We start from the raw sequence: 15000 nt of genomic DNA on the forward strand, positions 1-15000 counted from the left end.
GAATGATTATTGCAGACATATTCAAACTGTTCTTCAATATCGACGTTCAGAGTATTCATAATCAGACTATCGGACGCCTGAAAGTAACCCTTGTCCACTGAGGTAATAGAGTGACGATCGCAAGCATATCCAAACTGTTCTTCAATATCGGATTTCAGAGTGTTCATTATCAAAGACTCGGACGCCTGAAGGTAACTTGTCCATTGAGGTAATAGAGTGACGATCGCAAGCATATCCAAACTGTTCTTCAATATCGACGTTCAGAGTATTCATAATCAGACTGTCGGACGCCTGAAGGTAACTCTAGTCCATTGAAGTAATACAGTGACGATTACAAACATATCCAAACTGTTCTTCAATATCGGATTTCAGAGTGTTCGTAATCAAAGACTCGGACGCCTGAAGGTAAGTCTTGTCCATTGAAGTAATACAGTGACGGTATCATTACCCAGAGCAGGGGGTGAATTAGAGCAAAAAGAGACCCAAAGGAGATAAAATTACCTAGTTAGAAAGTTACACATCTGAGCGAGACAAGACAAAATAAAACAAGATAAAAACAAGGTAAGACAAAAATTAGAAAAAAAAAGAACGTACCTTCACCCCTTGCAATCTTAATAACGCGCATTGCAGCATCACATAAGAAGCGGTAAAAGGATAAAAACAGCATCCAGGAGTAATTCACAGCATTTGCAGCATCACTTGAAAAAAAAAAACGAATGTAAAAACAGCGTCAAGAGTAATAAGAGGATTATTTCACAACGTTTGCCGCATTACGTAAAGGAAAAATATGGAAGAAAAAGAAGATAAAAACCGGAACTCACACACACACACACACACACACACACACACACACACACACAAACACACACACCCACACACAGAGAGAGAGAGAGAGAGAGAGTTTACCGCATAACGTCCTTCTCTTATCAATAACCTTATTTTATAGAGGAAAACACACATTCTCTCTCTCTCTCTCTCTCTCTCTCTCTCTCTCTCTCTCTCAATCATTTTAGCCGCATTATGAAGCATGAAACCACACAGGCACGCAACCACACACACACACACACACACACACACACACACACACACACACACACACACACAATGCAAGAACACTACAACGCAACACGATAACATAATGACGATGAAAAATGAAAAATGCACAAAAAATTCACTTTCACTCCGCGCCACTGTATACCTGTGCAAATTAGTCAGTCTGCTCACCTGGCGTAGAGGGAATGAGAAGGTGGAGGAAGGGAAGATGAGAAGGAGGTAAGGAAGGAAGGAAGGAAGCAAGCAAGGCAGCAAGGAAGGAAGGAAGGAAGGAAGGAAGGAAGGAAAGAAGGAAGCAAGGAGGGAAAGAGGGAGGCACGGAAGGAAGGAAGGAAGCAAGGAAGGAATGAAGCAATGAAGCAAGCAAGGAAGCAAGGAAGGAAGGAAGGAAGGAAAGAATGAAGCAAGGAAGGAAGGAAGGAAGGAAAGAATGAAGCAAGGAAGGAAGGAAGAAAGGAGGCAAGGAAGGAAGGAAGGAAGCAAGGAATGAAGCAAGGAAGGAAGGAAGGAAGGAACAGTGTGTGGGGAGAACAAGTAATACAACACTAAAAAATATCAAGTCTACGGAAGAAAATCACAACCAGAAACACAAGATAATGAATACGTAAGTGAATGAAATGAATAACCAATAATAAGGAATAAGGAATAATAAGGAATAATAAGGAAGTGAAGAAAAAAGATAAATGGAGGGAAAGATGAAGGTGGAAGTAAAGGGAAAGGAAAATACTTAAGATACGAAAGGTGAAGAATGAAGAAAGGCGAAAACATGTTGGCCCGCTCCGTCCCTTCACGACATTTTTACGGGGCTACTAAATCACACGTAAAGGTGAGCCTCGTATTGCTTCCTTGCTTCCTTCCTTCCTTGCTTCCTTCCTTCCTTGCTTCCTTCCTTGCTTGCTTCCTTCCTTGATTCCTTCCTTCCTTCCTTCCTTTCTTCCTTGTTTCCTTGCTTCCTTCCTTCCTTCCTTCCTTCCTTCCTTCCTTCCTTGTTTCCTTGCTTCCTTCCTTCCTTCCTTCCTTCCTTCCTTCCTTCCTTGTTTCCTTTCTTCCTTGTTTTCTTGCTTCCTTTCTTCCTTGTTTCCTTGCTTCCTTCCTTCCTTGCTTTCTTCCTTGCTTCCTTACTTGCTTCTTTGCTTGCTTCTTTGCTTCCTTGCTTCCTTCCTTGCTTCCTTCCTTCCTTCCTTCCTTCCGTTCTTTCTTCCCTTCCTTGCTTCCTTCCTTCCTTGCTTCCTTCCTTTCTTTCTTCCCTTCCTTGCTTCCTTCCTTCCTTGCTTCCTTCCGTTCTTTCTTCCTCCCTTCCTTGCTTCCTCATTTCTTGCTTCCTTCGTTCCTTGCTTCCTTCCTTTCTTTCTTCCTCCCTTCCTTGCTTCCTCATTTCTTGCTTCCTTCGTTCCTTGCTTCCTTCCTTTCTTTCTTCCTCATTTCTTGCTTCCTTCGTTCCTTGCTTGTTTTCTTCCAATCTTGCATCCTTCCTTCCTCCCTTCCTTCCTTCCTTGCTTCTTTCCTTCCTTCCTTGCTTCCTCCCTTCCTTGCTTCCTTTTCTTCCTTCAACCTTGCATCCTTCCTTCCTCCCTCCCTTCCTTCCTTGCTTCCTTGCTTCCTCCCTTCCTTGCTTCCTCATTTCTTGCATCCTTCCTTCCTCCCTTCCTTCCTTCCTTCCTTGCTTCTTTCCTTCCTTCTTTGCTTCCTTCCTTCCTTCCTTCCTTCCTTGCTTGCTTGCTTCCTTCCTTGTTTGCTTCCTTCCTTCCTTGCCTCCTTCCTTCCTTGCTTCCTTCTTTCCTTGCTTCCTTCTTTCCTTCCTTCCTTGCTTCCTTCCTTCCTTGCTTCCTCCCTTCCTTGCTTCCTCATTTCTTGCTTCCTTCGTTCCTTGCTTGTTTTCTTCCAACCTTGCATCCTTCCTTCCTTCCTTCCTCCCTTCCTTCCTTCCTTGCTTCCTTCCTTCCTTGCTTCCTCCCTTCCTTGCTTCCTCATTTCTTGTTTCCTTCCTTCCTTGCTTCCTCCCTTCCTTGCTTCCTCATTTCTTGTTTCCTTCCTTCCTTGCTTCCTCCCTTCCTTGCTTCCTCATTTCTTGCTTCCTTCGTTCCTTGCTTGTTTTCTTCCGACCTTGCATCCTTCCTTCCTCCCTTCCTTCCTTCCTTGCTTCTTTCCTTCCTTCCTTGCTTCCTTCCTTCCTTGCTTCCTCCCTTCCTTGCTTCCTCATTTCTTGCTTCCTTCGTTCCTTGCTTGTTTTCTTCCAACCTTGCATCCTTCCTTCCTCCCTTCCTTCCTTCCTTCCTTGCTTCTTTCCTTCCTTCCTTGCTTCCTCCCTTCCTTGCTTCCTCGTTTCTTGCTTCCTTCGTTCCTTGCTTGTTTTCTTCCAACCTTGCATCCTTCCTTCCTTCCTTACTTGCCTCCTTCCTTCCTTCCTTCCTTCCTTCCTTGCTTCCTTCCTTCCTTGCTTCCTCATTTCTTGCTTCCTTCGTTCCTTGCTTGTTTTCTTCCAACCTTGCATCCTTCCTTCCTCCTTTCCTTCCCTCCGCCTTTCCTCTCCTTACCCTCTTCATTTTTCCTAATCACGTGTCTGCACTCTTGTAATGTGAAAAAATAATTCTCACTCGTCTATTTTAAAACTCGGGAGCAGGCGGAACAGGACGAGGAAGAGGAGGAGGAGGAGGAGGAGGAGGAGGAGGAGGAGGAGGAGGAGGAGGAGGTCGGGTTGTAATATTTTAGGAAGGTAAAGGAAGTCTCTCTCTCTCTCTCTCTCTCACTCTCTCTCTCTCTCTCTCTCTCTCTCTCTCTCTCTCTCTCTCTCTCTCTCTCTCTCTCTCTCAGCTAATGGTCCTAATCCACTGGAGAGAGAGAGAGAGAGAGAGAGTTTTTTTTTTTTTTTTGTGTGTGTGTGTGTGTGTGTGTGTGTCTTTAAAGATGGCGGTGTTTGTTTACATGGCTCCCTGTTCGTAGCTGTTTCCTCTCTTTTATTGCTTTCTTCCTGTTCTTCCTCTTTCTTCTGTTTATTTTTTTTTATCCTCCATCACCAACATTATCATCTCCTCCTCCTACTTCTCATCTTTCATACCATCATCATCATCTGTGTCTTGTTGTTGTTGTTGTTGTTGTTGTTGTTGTTGTTGTTGTTGTTGTTGTTGTTGTGGTTGCTCTTCTTCTTCTTCTTCTTCTTCTTGTATTTCTTTATCTTGTCTTTCTTCTTCTTCTTCTTCTTCTTCTTCTTCTTTTTCTTTTTCTTTTTCTTCTTCTTCTTTTTCTTTTTGTTTTTCTTCTTTTTCTTCTTCTTCTTTTTCTTCTTCTTCTTCTTCTTCCTCTTCTCCTTCTTCTTATATTTCTTTTTCTTGTCTTTCTCCTCGTGTTTCTTGCCCCTGTTCTTTTTCTTTGTCTTCTCTCTATCATTTATATATATCTTTGCTCTCTTCCTCTTCCGTGTCTTTTATATTTAATCATGGTAAGGCTTCCTGAGGTTTGTCGGGGGGAGGGATTGAGGTCAGGGCGTGGAGGAGGAGGAGGAGGAGGAGACACGGGATGGGAGGCGGTTGAGTGGGGTAGAGGAGAGGGGAAGAGAGGGAGGAGGGAGGAAGTGAAGATCGAGAAGCGTAATAGAGAAAGAGAGAATTAAAAGAAAGAATAAATCGAGGAGAAAAGGAAAAAAAAACATAAAAGAAGTAAAAAAAAGAATGAATACAATGATAACTGATGATAAAGTAACACAAAAAAAAGAGGAGGAACATTTGGTGGGAAGATGAAGGAAAATAGGAAGACAAGAGATACAATGGCTGGTATTATAAGACACACTCGCTTCTCACATCAACTATTCCTAAAGGTCAAAGAAGGGAACAATCGGGTTCTAATGAGTGTTTCTTAAGGCTCATGGTACGGGGGAAGGGTCAAACTACCACCAGGGTCCAAAAACTACTCCTGGAAATGCCCTCAACACATACGAAAGCCTTGTTAAACACTCGCTTCTCACATCAACTATTCCTAAAGGTCAAAGAAGGGATCGATCAGGTTCTAATGAGTGTTTCTTTAGGCTCATGGTACGGGGGAAGGGTCAAACTACCACCAGGGTCAAAAAACTACTCCTGGAAATGCCCTCAACACATACGAAAGCCTTGTTAAACACTCGCTTCTCACATCAACTATTCCTAAAGGTCAAAGAAGGGATCGATCGGGTTCTAATGAGTGTTTCTTGAGGCTCATGGTACAGGGAAAGGGTCAAACTACCACCAGGGTCAGAAAACTACTCCTGGAAATGCCCTGAACACATACGAAAGCCTTGTTAAACACTCGCTTCTCACATCAACTTTTCCTGAAGATCAAAGAAGGGATCGATCGGGTTCTAATGAGTGTTTCTTAAGGCTCATGGTACGGGGGAAGGGTCAAACTACCACCAGGGTCCAAAAACTACTCCTGGAAATGCCCTCAACTCATACGAAAGCCTTGTTAAACACTCGCTTCTCACATCAACTTTTCCTAAAGGTCAAAGAAGGGAACAATCGGGTTCTAATGAGTGTTTCTTTAGGCTCATGGTACTGGGGAAGGGTCAAACTACCACCAGGGTCAGAAAACTACTCCTGGAAATGCCCTCAACTCATACGAAAGCCTTGTTAAACACTCGCTTCTCACATCAACTATTCCTAAAGGTCAAAGAAGGGATCGATCGGGTTCTAATGAGTGTTTCTTAAGGCTCATGGTACTGGGGAAGGGTCAAACTACCACCAGGGTCAGAAAACTACTCCTGGAAATGCCCATAACTCATTCGAAAGCCTTGTGAAATATGTGAACTTGGGCAACGAAATGTCGAAAAGAAGAGAGGGAGAGAAAGATAAAAGGGTAATTAAAACAAAGAAGAATAAATAATCAGAGGGAAGGAAGAGAAAAAGATGGTTGAAGTAAAAGATTAAGGAAGGAAGGAAGGAGGAAGGAAGGAGAATGAAAGGTAGACAGGGAGGAAGATAGGAAGGAAGGAAGGAAGGAGGAGAGAAGAGGAATGGGAGGAAGATAGGAAGGAAGGAGGAAGGAGGAGGGAAGGGAAATGAAAGGTAGACAGGGAGGAAGATAGGAAGGAAGGAAGGAAGGAGGAGGGAAGGGGAATGAAAGGTAGACAGGGAGGAAGATAGGAAGGAAGGAAGGAAGGAGGGGGGAAGGGAAATGAAAGGTAGACAGGGAGGAAGATAGAAAGGAAGGAAGGAAGGAGGAGGGAAGGGAAATGAAAGGTAGACAGGGAGGAAGATAGGAAGGAAGGAAGGAAGGAGGAGGGAAGGGGAATGAGAGGTACACAGGGAGGAAGATAGGAAGGAAGGAGGAAGGAGGGGGGAAGGGGAATGAAAGGTAGACAGGGAGGAAGATAGGAAGGAAGGAAGGAAGGGAGGAGGAAGGAAATGAAAGGTAGACAGGGAGGAAGATAGAAAGGATGGACGGAAGGTGGGGGGAAGGGGAATGAAAGGTAGACAGGGAGGAAGATAGAAAGGAAGGAAGGAAGGAGGAGGGAAGGGGAATGAAAGGTAGGCAGGGAGGAAGATAGGAAGGAAGGAGGAAGGAGGAGGGAAGGGGAATGAAAGGTAGACAGGGAGGAAGATAGGAAGGAAGGAAGGAAGGAAGGAGGAGGGAAGGGGAATGAAAGGTAGACAGGGAGGAAGATAGGAAGGAAGGAAGGAAGGAGGAGGGAAGGGGAATGAAAGGTAGACAGGGAGGAAGATAGGAAGGAAGATAGGAAGGAGGAGGGAAGGGGAATGAAAGGTAGACAGGGAGGAAGATAGGAAGGAGGAGGGAAGGGGAATGAAAGGTAGACAGGGAGGAAGATAGGAAGGAGGAGGGAAGGGGAATGAAAGGTAGACAGGGAGGAAGATAGGAAGGAAGGAAGGAAGGAGGAGGGAAGGGGAATGAAAGGTAGACAGGGAGGAAGATAGGAAGGAAGGAAGGAAGGAGGAGGGAAGGGAAATGAAAGGTAGACAGGGAGGAAGATAGGAAGGAAGGAAGGAAGGAGGAGGGAAGGGAAATGAAAGGTAGACAGGGAGGAAGATAGGAATGAAGGGAGGAAGGGGGAGGGAAGGGGAATGAAAGGTAGACAAGGAGGAAGATAGGAAGGAAGGAGGAAGGAAGGAGGAGGGAAGGGGAATGAAAGGTAGACAGGGAGGAAGATAGGAAGGAAGGAAGGAGGAGGGAAGGGGAATGAAAGGTAGACAGGGAGGAAGGAGGAGAGAAGGGGAATGAAAGGTAGACAAGGAGGAAGATAGGAAGGAAGGAAGGAAGATGTCAAGTGAGAGCTCTTTAAATTGACTTCCAGATGACCTTTGCGGCACCTGTCTGTTTCGTCTGCCCGCCTGTCTGTCTGCAATCATCTAAATTCGCTTACACACTTTTATGAACCTGTTCCTTACTTTCTCTTTTCAATACTTGCTCGATATATATATTGTTTTACCTATAATTTTCCTCCTCCCCTCCCCCCCTACCTCCCCTCATCTTTCTCCTCTCCTTCCCTCCCTACCCCGTACCTGCCTTCCTCCTCCTTCCTCCCTCCCCTTTACCTGCCTTCCTCCTCCCCTCCACACTACCTCCCCTCATCTTTCTCCTCTCCTTCCCTCCCTCCCCCTTACCTGCCTTCCTCCTCCTTCCTCCCTCCCCTTTACCTGCCTTCCTTGTCCCCTCCCCACTACCTCCCCTCATCTTTCTCCTCTCCTTCCCTCCCTACCCCTTACCTGCCTTCCTCCTCCTTCCTCCCTCCCCTTTACCTGCCTTCCTCCTCCTTCCTCCCTCCCCCTTACCTGCCTTCCTCCTCCCCTCCCCCCTCCCGCCCCTCATCTTTCCACTCTCCTTCCCACCCTCCCCCTTACCTGCCTTCCTCCCTCCCCCCTACCTCCCCTCATCTTTCCTCTCTCTCCTTCCCTCCCTCCCCTTACCTGCCTTCCTCGTCCCTCCCTACTCCCTCCCCTCATCTTTCCCCTCTCCTTCCCTACCTACCCTTACCTGCCTTCCTCCTCCCCTCCACACTACCTCCCCTCATCTTTCCTCTCTCTCCTTCCCTCCCTCCCCTTTACCTGCCTTCCTCGTCCCCTCCCCCTACCTCCCCTCATCTTTCCTCTCTCCTTCCCTCCCTCCCCTTTACCTGCCTTCCTCCTCCCCTCCCTACTACCTCCCCTCATCTTTCCTCTCTCCTTCCCTCCCACCCCCTTACCTGCCTTTCTCCTCCCCTCCCTACCTCCCCCTCATCTTTCCTCTCTCTCCTTCCCTCCCTCCCTTTACCTGCCTTTCTCCTCCCTCCCTACTACCTCCCCTCATCTTTCCTCTCTCTCCTTCCCTCCCTCCCCTTTACCTGCCTTCCTCGTCCCCTCCAAACTCCCTCCCCTCATCTTTCCTCTCTCCTTCCCTCCCTCCCCTTTACCTGCCTTCCTCGTCCCCTCCCCCTACCTCCCCTCATCTTTCCCCTCTCCTTCCCTCCCTCCCCTTTACCTGCCTTCCTCCTCCCCTCTCCCCTACCTCCCCTCATCTTTCCTCTTTCCTTCCCTCCCTCCCCTTTACCTGCCTTCCTCCTCCCCTCTCCCCTACCTCCCCTCATCTTTCCTCTTTCCTTCCCTCCCTACCCTTACCTGCCTTGTTCCTCCTTTCTCCCTCCCCCTCACCTGCCCTCCTCCTCCTTCCTCCCTCCCGGCACGCAGCTCACCTTGCTTACCTATTGCTCCGGAGGTAGAGGAGAGAAGAGAATAAAGAGAAGGAAACATGAAAACATAGAAGGGCGTCTGTTGCCTTATAGCGGGGTTGCCTCCTTTAGTGATTTAATGAATTCGTCGGGCACTTCATTGGTCTCCGGAGCGTTTAGTTCACTCCCTAGGCAACAAAGTAACGGTTAAAGTGATTCTATAAGTGGTTTTGATTTTGCATGACTTGTTTTTCGATGGGTGTTTTCCTGGTGGAAGAATCAGAGAAATTTATATCTCCCGCTGATGTGTGCACGGTATCGCCTTGCTTGAACTGTCTGGCCATCACTTCTAGGTCTCGGGTAAAACACTTTTTTTTCTATTCCTCTTCCTCTCTTTTACTCACAAATCCGTTCTATCTTCCCCTCCTTCCAGTTTAATTTAGTTCCCCCTTTCCACACCCTACTTTCCTTGTCCACACTGTTAATAACTTCTCTACCTCTTCCTCTCTTCTCCTTACAGCAATGGGTCGTATTTCAAAACATTTCGTCGCCCAAGTTCACATATTTCACAAGGCTTTCGTATGAGTTGAGGGCATTTAGTCGGATCTCAAAAAGCTGGACTATACTCTGTTCACTTAAGTCCGACCCAAGCTGACAACATAAACCTAAGCGTGTTTGCAAGCTGAGTGCTGATTGGCTACTGCTGTGGTTTCCAAGTTTTCTTTAACCTCTGTTTGTGTTTATCTCACGCAGCACTTTCTGATAATCTGCACTGTGCTTACGAACACGCTTAGGTTTATGTTGTCAGCTTGGGGCAGGCTTAAGTGAACAGACTATAGAAGAAATTATTGAACTTTTTCTGATATTTAACCCGGTAGCAGCGAAGGGCCAAATTTGTGGCTTTATCGTGTACCAGCGAAGGGCCAAATTTGTGGCTTTATCGTGTACCAGCGAAGGGCCAAATTTGTGCCTTTATCGTGTACCAGCGAAGTATCATTAATACCAGCGAAGAGCCAAATTTGTGGCTTTATCGTATAATACCAGCGAAGGGCCGTTGTGGCTTTATCGTGTACCAGCGAAGGGCCAAATTTGTGGCTTTATCGTGTACCAGCGAAGGGCCAAATTTGTGGCTTTATCGTGTACCAGCGAAGGGCCAAATTTGTGGCTTTATCTTGTACCAGCGAAGGGCCAAATTCGTGGCTTTACCGTGTACCAGCAACGGGCCAAATTTTTGCCATGATATAAACCCCCCAAAGAGATGATGCATAAACTGATTACAAATGCGTTGGTATGTATTATGCAATGGTTGGCGTGAGTGGTGAATTTTTTCTCATTAATTCGCTCAGAGGTGCCTTTAAGAAACATGATCCCCGCAGCTACCGGGTTAATTAAAGACCTGTGTCTGAATCCCGGGCTGTTGTTTCATTTCGAGCGTAAAGATGGAGGTAGAGTCGCTCGAGTCGTTTTTCATCAGGTTGTGCCGTCAAAGATGGTATCATTTTCGTGGCGCGTCGCTGCACTCTCGGGTAATTAAAAGTGCTTCTTGTAATTAAGGGACCAGTGTCGGTATTCTCAGACGCTTCTACCCCTCACATCATCTATTTCCAAAGGTTAAAAAGGAAATTAATCTGGTTCTCAAGAGTTTTTTTTTAGGTTCAGATTACAGAAGAAGGGTCAGACTATCAGCAGGGTCATAAAAGTACCCCTGGAAATGACCCAAACCCCTACGAAAGCCTTGTCAAATATGTGTACTAGGACGCCGATCTGTCTGAGAATACGTCCCCAGAACTACACTGCCTTTTCCCGGTGTGGTTTTGATGAGTTTAACCCGGTAGCTGCGGGGGTCATGTTTCTTAGGTTAGGTTAGGTTAGGTTAGGTTAAAGGGCCCTCTAAGTTAAATAATGAGAAAGAATCATCACTCGCAAACCATATCATAATATATATCAACGCATGTGTGATCAGTTTATGCATCATCTATTTTTGGGGGTTTATATCATGGCGGAAATTTGGCCCATCGCTGGTACACGGTAAAGCCGCAAATTTGGCCCATCGCTGGTACACGGTAAAGCCGCAAATTTGGCCCATCGCTGGTACACGGTAAAGCCGCAAATTTGGCCCATCGCTGGTACACGGTAAAGCCACAAATTTGGCCCATCACTAGTACACGGTAAAGCCACAAATTTGGCCCATCACTGGTACACGGTAAAGCCACAAATTTGGCCCATCACTAGTACACGGTAAAGCCACAAATTTGGCCCATCACTAGTACACGGTAAAGCCACAAATTTAGCCCGTCCCTGCTACAAAGGTTAACACAGCATTACTCTCGGCGTCATACACTCGAAGTTCCTCGCTGTGAACTCGAGCATAGGATTACCTTTTTAACAGGCAAGGTTTACGGTACTCTGTGTGTGTCAAGTGTCTCCTGATAATGATCACTCACCCTCACCCACGCACACTTACCCACACCCTCTCTCTCTCTCTCTCTCTCTCTCTCTCTCTCTCTCTCTCTCTCTCTCTCTCTCTCTCTCTCTCTCTCTCTCTCTCTCTCTCTCTCTCTCTCTCTCTCTCTCTCTCTCTCTCTCTCTCTCTCTCTCTCTCTCTCTCTCCCACACACACACACACACACACACACACACACACACACACACACACACACACACACATTCACACCCACCCACCCACACACACACACACACACACACACACGCACTCACACACACATTCACACCCACCCACACACACACACACACACCCACACACACACACACATGCACGCGCGCAGTTTTCATGTTCCGAGTAAACCTATATAAAGGGCCAGTTCGACAGTCCACACAGAGTCATTGTAAGCGCCCAAACCAAATTATATTCTCCACAATGATCCGTTATTTCTACTTAATACCAGATACTAAAGAGATTTCCCGTGTGGTTTTCTATAGTTTCCTTTTTATATCAACGCCAAACACTATACAAGGAATGTTCATAGTTTTTTGTGTTTGGTTGGGGAGCTTACAAACTTGGTGTAATGGACTGTAAAACTGGTCCATAGATCGTGACTCCCAAGATCCGACTTCTGTGCGACACGTGGCTGTTTCCCACGCCTGCTGTAGTGTATATATGGGGACTCTTTCTGGGCCCAGCGTGCATGACTCAACACGTGTCAAGGGTGAAGGACATTCCCGAGTTTCAGACCAAGGAATAATCGGGTCAAGGCCTTTTTGGACGTGCAGTCGTATAAGGACCTTTCCACGCACTTAGGTGTCATCAGCATACTTTGATAGGGGTGATTTTACCCTAAGTTCTAAGATGATATATTCGATAGACATAATAGGTCCCAAAACTGATGATGATGATGGTGATGAGGAGGAGGAGGAGGAGGAAGAAGAGGAGGAGGACCAGCAGATACACAAGATAAAGAGGAGGTAGATAGAGATATGTGTGTGTGTGTGTGTGTGTGTGTGTGTGTGTGTGTGTGTGTGTGTGTGTGTGTGTGTTCGTACCGAGCCAAGGGAATTCATACTGTCTCTTGTACCCTCATCTATACCCCCCCCCCCTTTCTCTCTCTCTCTCTCTCTCTCTCTCTCTCTCTCTCTCTCTCTCTCTCTCTCTCTCTCTCTCTCTCTCTCTCTCTCTCTCTCTCTCTCTCTCTCTCTCTCTCTCTCTCTCTCTCTCTCTCTCTCTCTCTCTCTCTCTCTCTCTCTCTCTCTCTCAACTAACTAGCTCTCTCTTTACAGGTACGTCAGGTGAGGTGGGTCCATCATGGTTCATCTAAGAATTAAGTAAGGTACAATTTATTATTTTTTGCGTGTGTGCGTGTAGCGTCAGTGGGTATGTTGTGTGTGTGTGTGTGTGTGTGTGTGTGTGTGTGTGTGTGTGTGTGTGTGTGTGTTTAGAAAGGTGAGATGTATCTATTAATGCACCTGGGAGTCCGTTGTGTCTACCTGCGTGTCTGTCTTTACCTGGTTAGTCTTGTCTGATGTAGTTAATGCTGCGAATTATCTACCTATCTACGTGTATCGCCGCTAATCAAGTTCACCTGTCCGTCTTACCTCAAATAACCTACTTTTCCTAATAGATCTCTCTCTCTCTCTCTCTCTCTCTCTCTCTCTCTCTCTCTCTCTCTCTCTCTCTCTCTCTCTCTCTCTCTCTCTCTCTCTCTCTCTCTCTCTCTCTCTCTCTCTCTCTCTCTCTCTCTCTCTCTCTCTCTCTCTCTCTCTCTCTCTCTCTCTCTATCTATCTATCTTTCTATCTATCTACCTATCTATCTATCTGTTTTCCTACCATTCAGCGATTTTTTTTTGTTTTCTTTACTTCCTCACCTCCTCCTCCTCCTCCTCCTCCTCCTCCTCCTCCTCCTCCTCCTTCTCCTTCTTCTCTGTCTTTTCCTCTGTTTTCTTTTCTGCTTCCCTTTATCCATCCTTCCTTTCATATAGTTCCCTTCTTCTCTCTTTCTCTCCTTCCCTCTTTCCTTTCCTCCCTCCCTCCCTTTTTCTCTTACTGCTTTCTCCATCCCTCTCTCTTTCTCTCCTCTCCATCCTTCCCTCACTCCTTCCTTTCCTCTCTCTTTATCTCTCACTGTTTCCTTCATCCACCCATCCTTCTCTCTCCTTTCCTTTCTCCCTTTATCTCCCTCTGCTTCCCTCCATCCCTCCATTTTTCTCTCCAGTGCCCGCCTTCTCTCCTACCTCCCCGGGGGCCAACACTTACCTTGATAATTATTAGTATTCAGCAGGTGAAGTGTGGCCTTGTGCTGCCCCTATGTGTGTGTGTGTGTGTGTGTGTGTGTGTGTGTGTGTGTGTGTGTGTGTGTGTGTGTGTGTGTGTGTGTGTGTGTGTGTATTCTATTTCTACTACTTCTATTACTTCTACTGCAACTACTACTACTACTACTACAACAACTCCTACTCCTACTACTACTACTACTACTACTACTACTACTACTACTACTACTTGTTAGGAAAGAATTGTTGTCGATGTGAACTGAGCCAAAAAAGTGTGTAGGATATATACCGTTACCTCTCCTTCCCTTCTCCTCCTTCCTCCTCTCCCTTCCTCTCTCCATCCTTCTTCCTCTCTCCTTTCTCCATTTATCCATTAACAATTGCACGATCTACCTCTTAGCTATAATGTTTGTCTCCCCCTCCCTCTCTCTCTCTTTATCTCCTTTTACATCCTCTCTCACTCTCTCCCTCCTTCTCTACTTGTCATCTCTCTCTCTCCCACTCTGCCTTCTTCCCTCTCTCCCCGTCTCCTTCATTCTCTCCTTCTTTCGTTTCTCCCTCTTGCTCCTTCCCTTCCTCCTTTCCCTTCCTCCCTTCCTGCTTAGTTCCTCCATTTCTCCTTGTTTCTACTATCTACTTCTTTCGGATCTCTCTCTCTCTCTCTCTCTCTCTCTCTCTCTCTCTCTCTCTCTCTCTCTCTCTCTCTCTCTCTCTCTCTCTCTCTCTCTCTCTCTCTGGTCCTTCGTAAGAGGATGGTGAATACGAGAGAGAAAATTAGCGACATTTTTTTTTCGTAGCAAAGAAAATAAAAGAAAGATTGTAAATATTCCCTTCATGTTTTTTCTTTTGTCTGATCTTAAGGGTCGAAAGAGGTTTTGTCATCATCATCTTCTTCTTGTTCTTCTTCTTCGTCTCCTTTTCTTCTTCTTTTTCTTCTTCTTCTTCCTCTTCTTCTTCTTCTTCGTCTTCGTCTTCTTTTTCTTCTTCTTCTTTTTCTTCTTCTTCTTCTTCTTATTATTATTATTATTATTATTATTATTATTATTATTTTTCTTCTTTTTCTTCTTTCTCTTTTTCTTCCTTGTTCTTGTTCTTTTTGTCTCTATTCTTCTTTTGTTCTTGATCATTTTCTACTTGTTCTTTTCTTGTTCTTGCTCTTCTTATTTTTGTTCTTCTTGTTCTGTTTCCTCTCCTTTTTATTATTTTTCTTGCTCTTGTTTTTCTTGTTTTTGTTCTTCTTCTTGTTCTTCGGGTCAGGTCTGTAAACACTTAATAAACAGATGCCGATTTTTCTCCTTTTATTCCTTGTTCTTGTTCTTTCTCCTTTTATTCCTTTCATTCTTTATCCTTTATCCTTTATCTTTTTATTCTTTATCCTTTTATTTTATTCTTTTATTCCTTTTATTCCTTTTATTCTCCTTTCTCCTGTTCTTGTTCTTTCTCCTTTTATTCCTTGTTCTTGTTCTTCTTCGGCTCAGGTCTGTAAACATTTAGTAAACAGATGCCGGTTTTTCTCCTATTTATTCGGCACATTTTCGGGTGACCTCAATGGGTGGCCCCCGTAAGTGACCTTTGCCTGCCTTGACCTCTCTGTGGGGCGA

General features: G+C 45.6%; 1 protein-coding gene across 2 annotated transcripts in view; it reads left to right on the top strand.

The window, feature by feature from the left end:
• LOC126986821 (uncharacterized) overlaps window positions 1-15000 on the top strand; it is a 114115-nt gene that overhangs the window by 17760 nt on the left and 81355 nt on the right. Inside the window, exon 2 of one of the 2 annotated variants that reach the window (XM_050843194.1) lies at window positions 12413-12457. The exons of the other annotated variant lie outside the window; for it this stretch is intronic. The gene's annotated coding sequence lies outside the window, so the exon portion shown is untranslated. The remainder of the gene's footprint in view (window positions 1-12412; window positions 12458-15000) is intronic. 2 annotated transcript variants of the gene reach the window in all.

This window comes from Eriocheir sinensis, chromosome 63, assembly GCF_024679095.1.
Source record: "Eriocheir sinensis breed Jianghai 21 chromosome 63, ASM2467909v1, whole genome shotgun sequence".
Classification (NCBI taxonomy): domain Eukaryota; kingdom Metazoa; phylum Arthropoda; class Malacostraca; order Decapoda; family Varunidae; genus Eriocheir; species Eriocheir sinensis.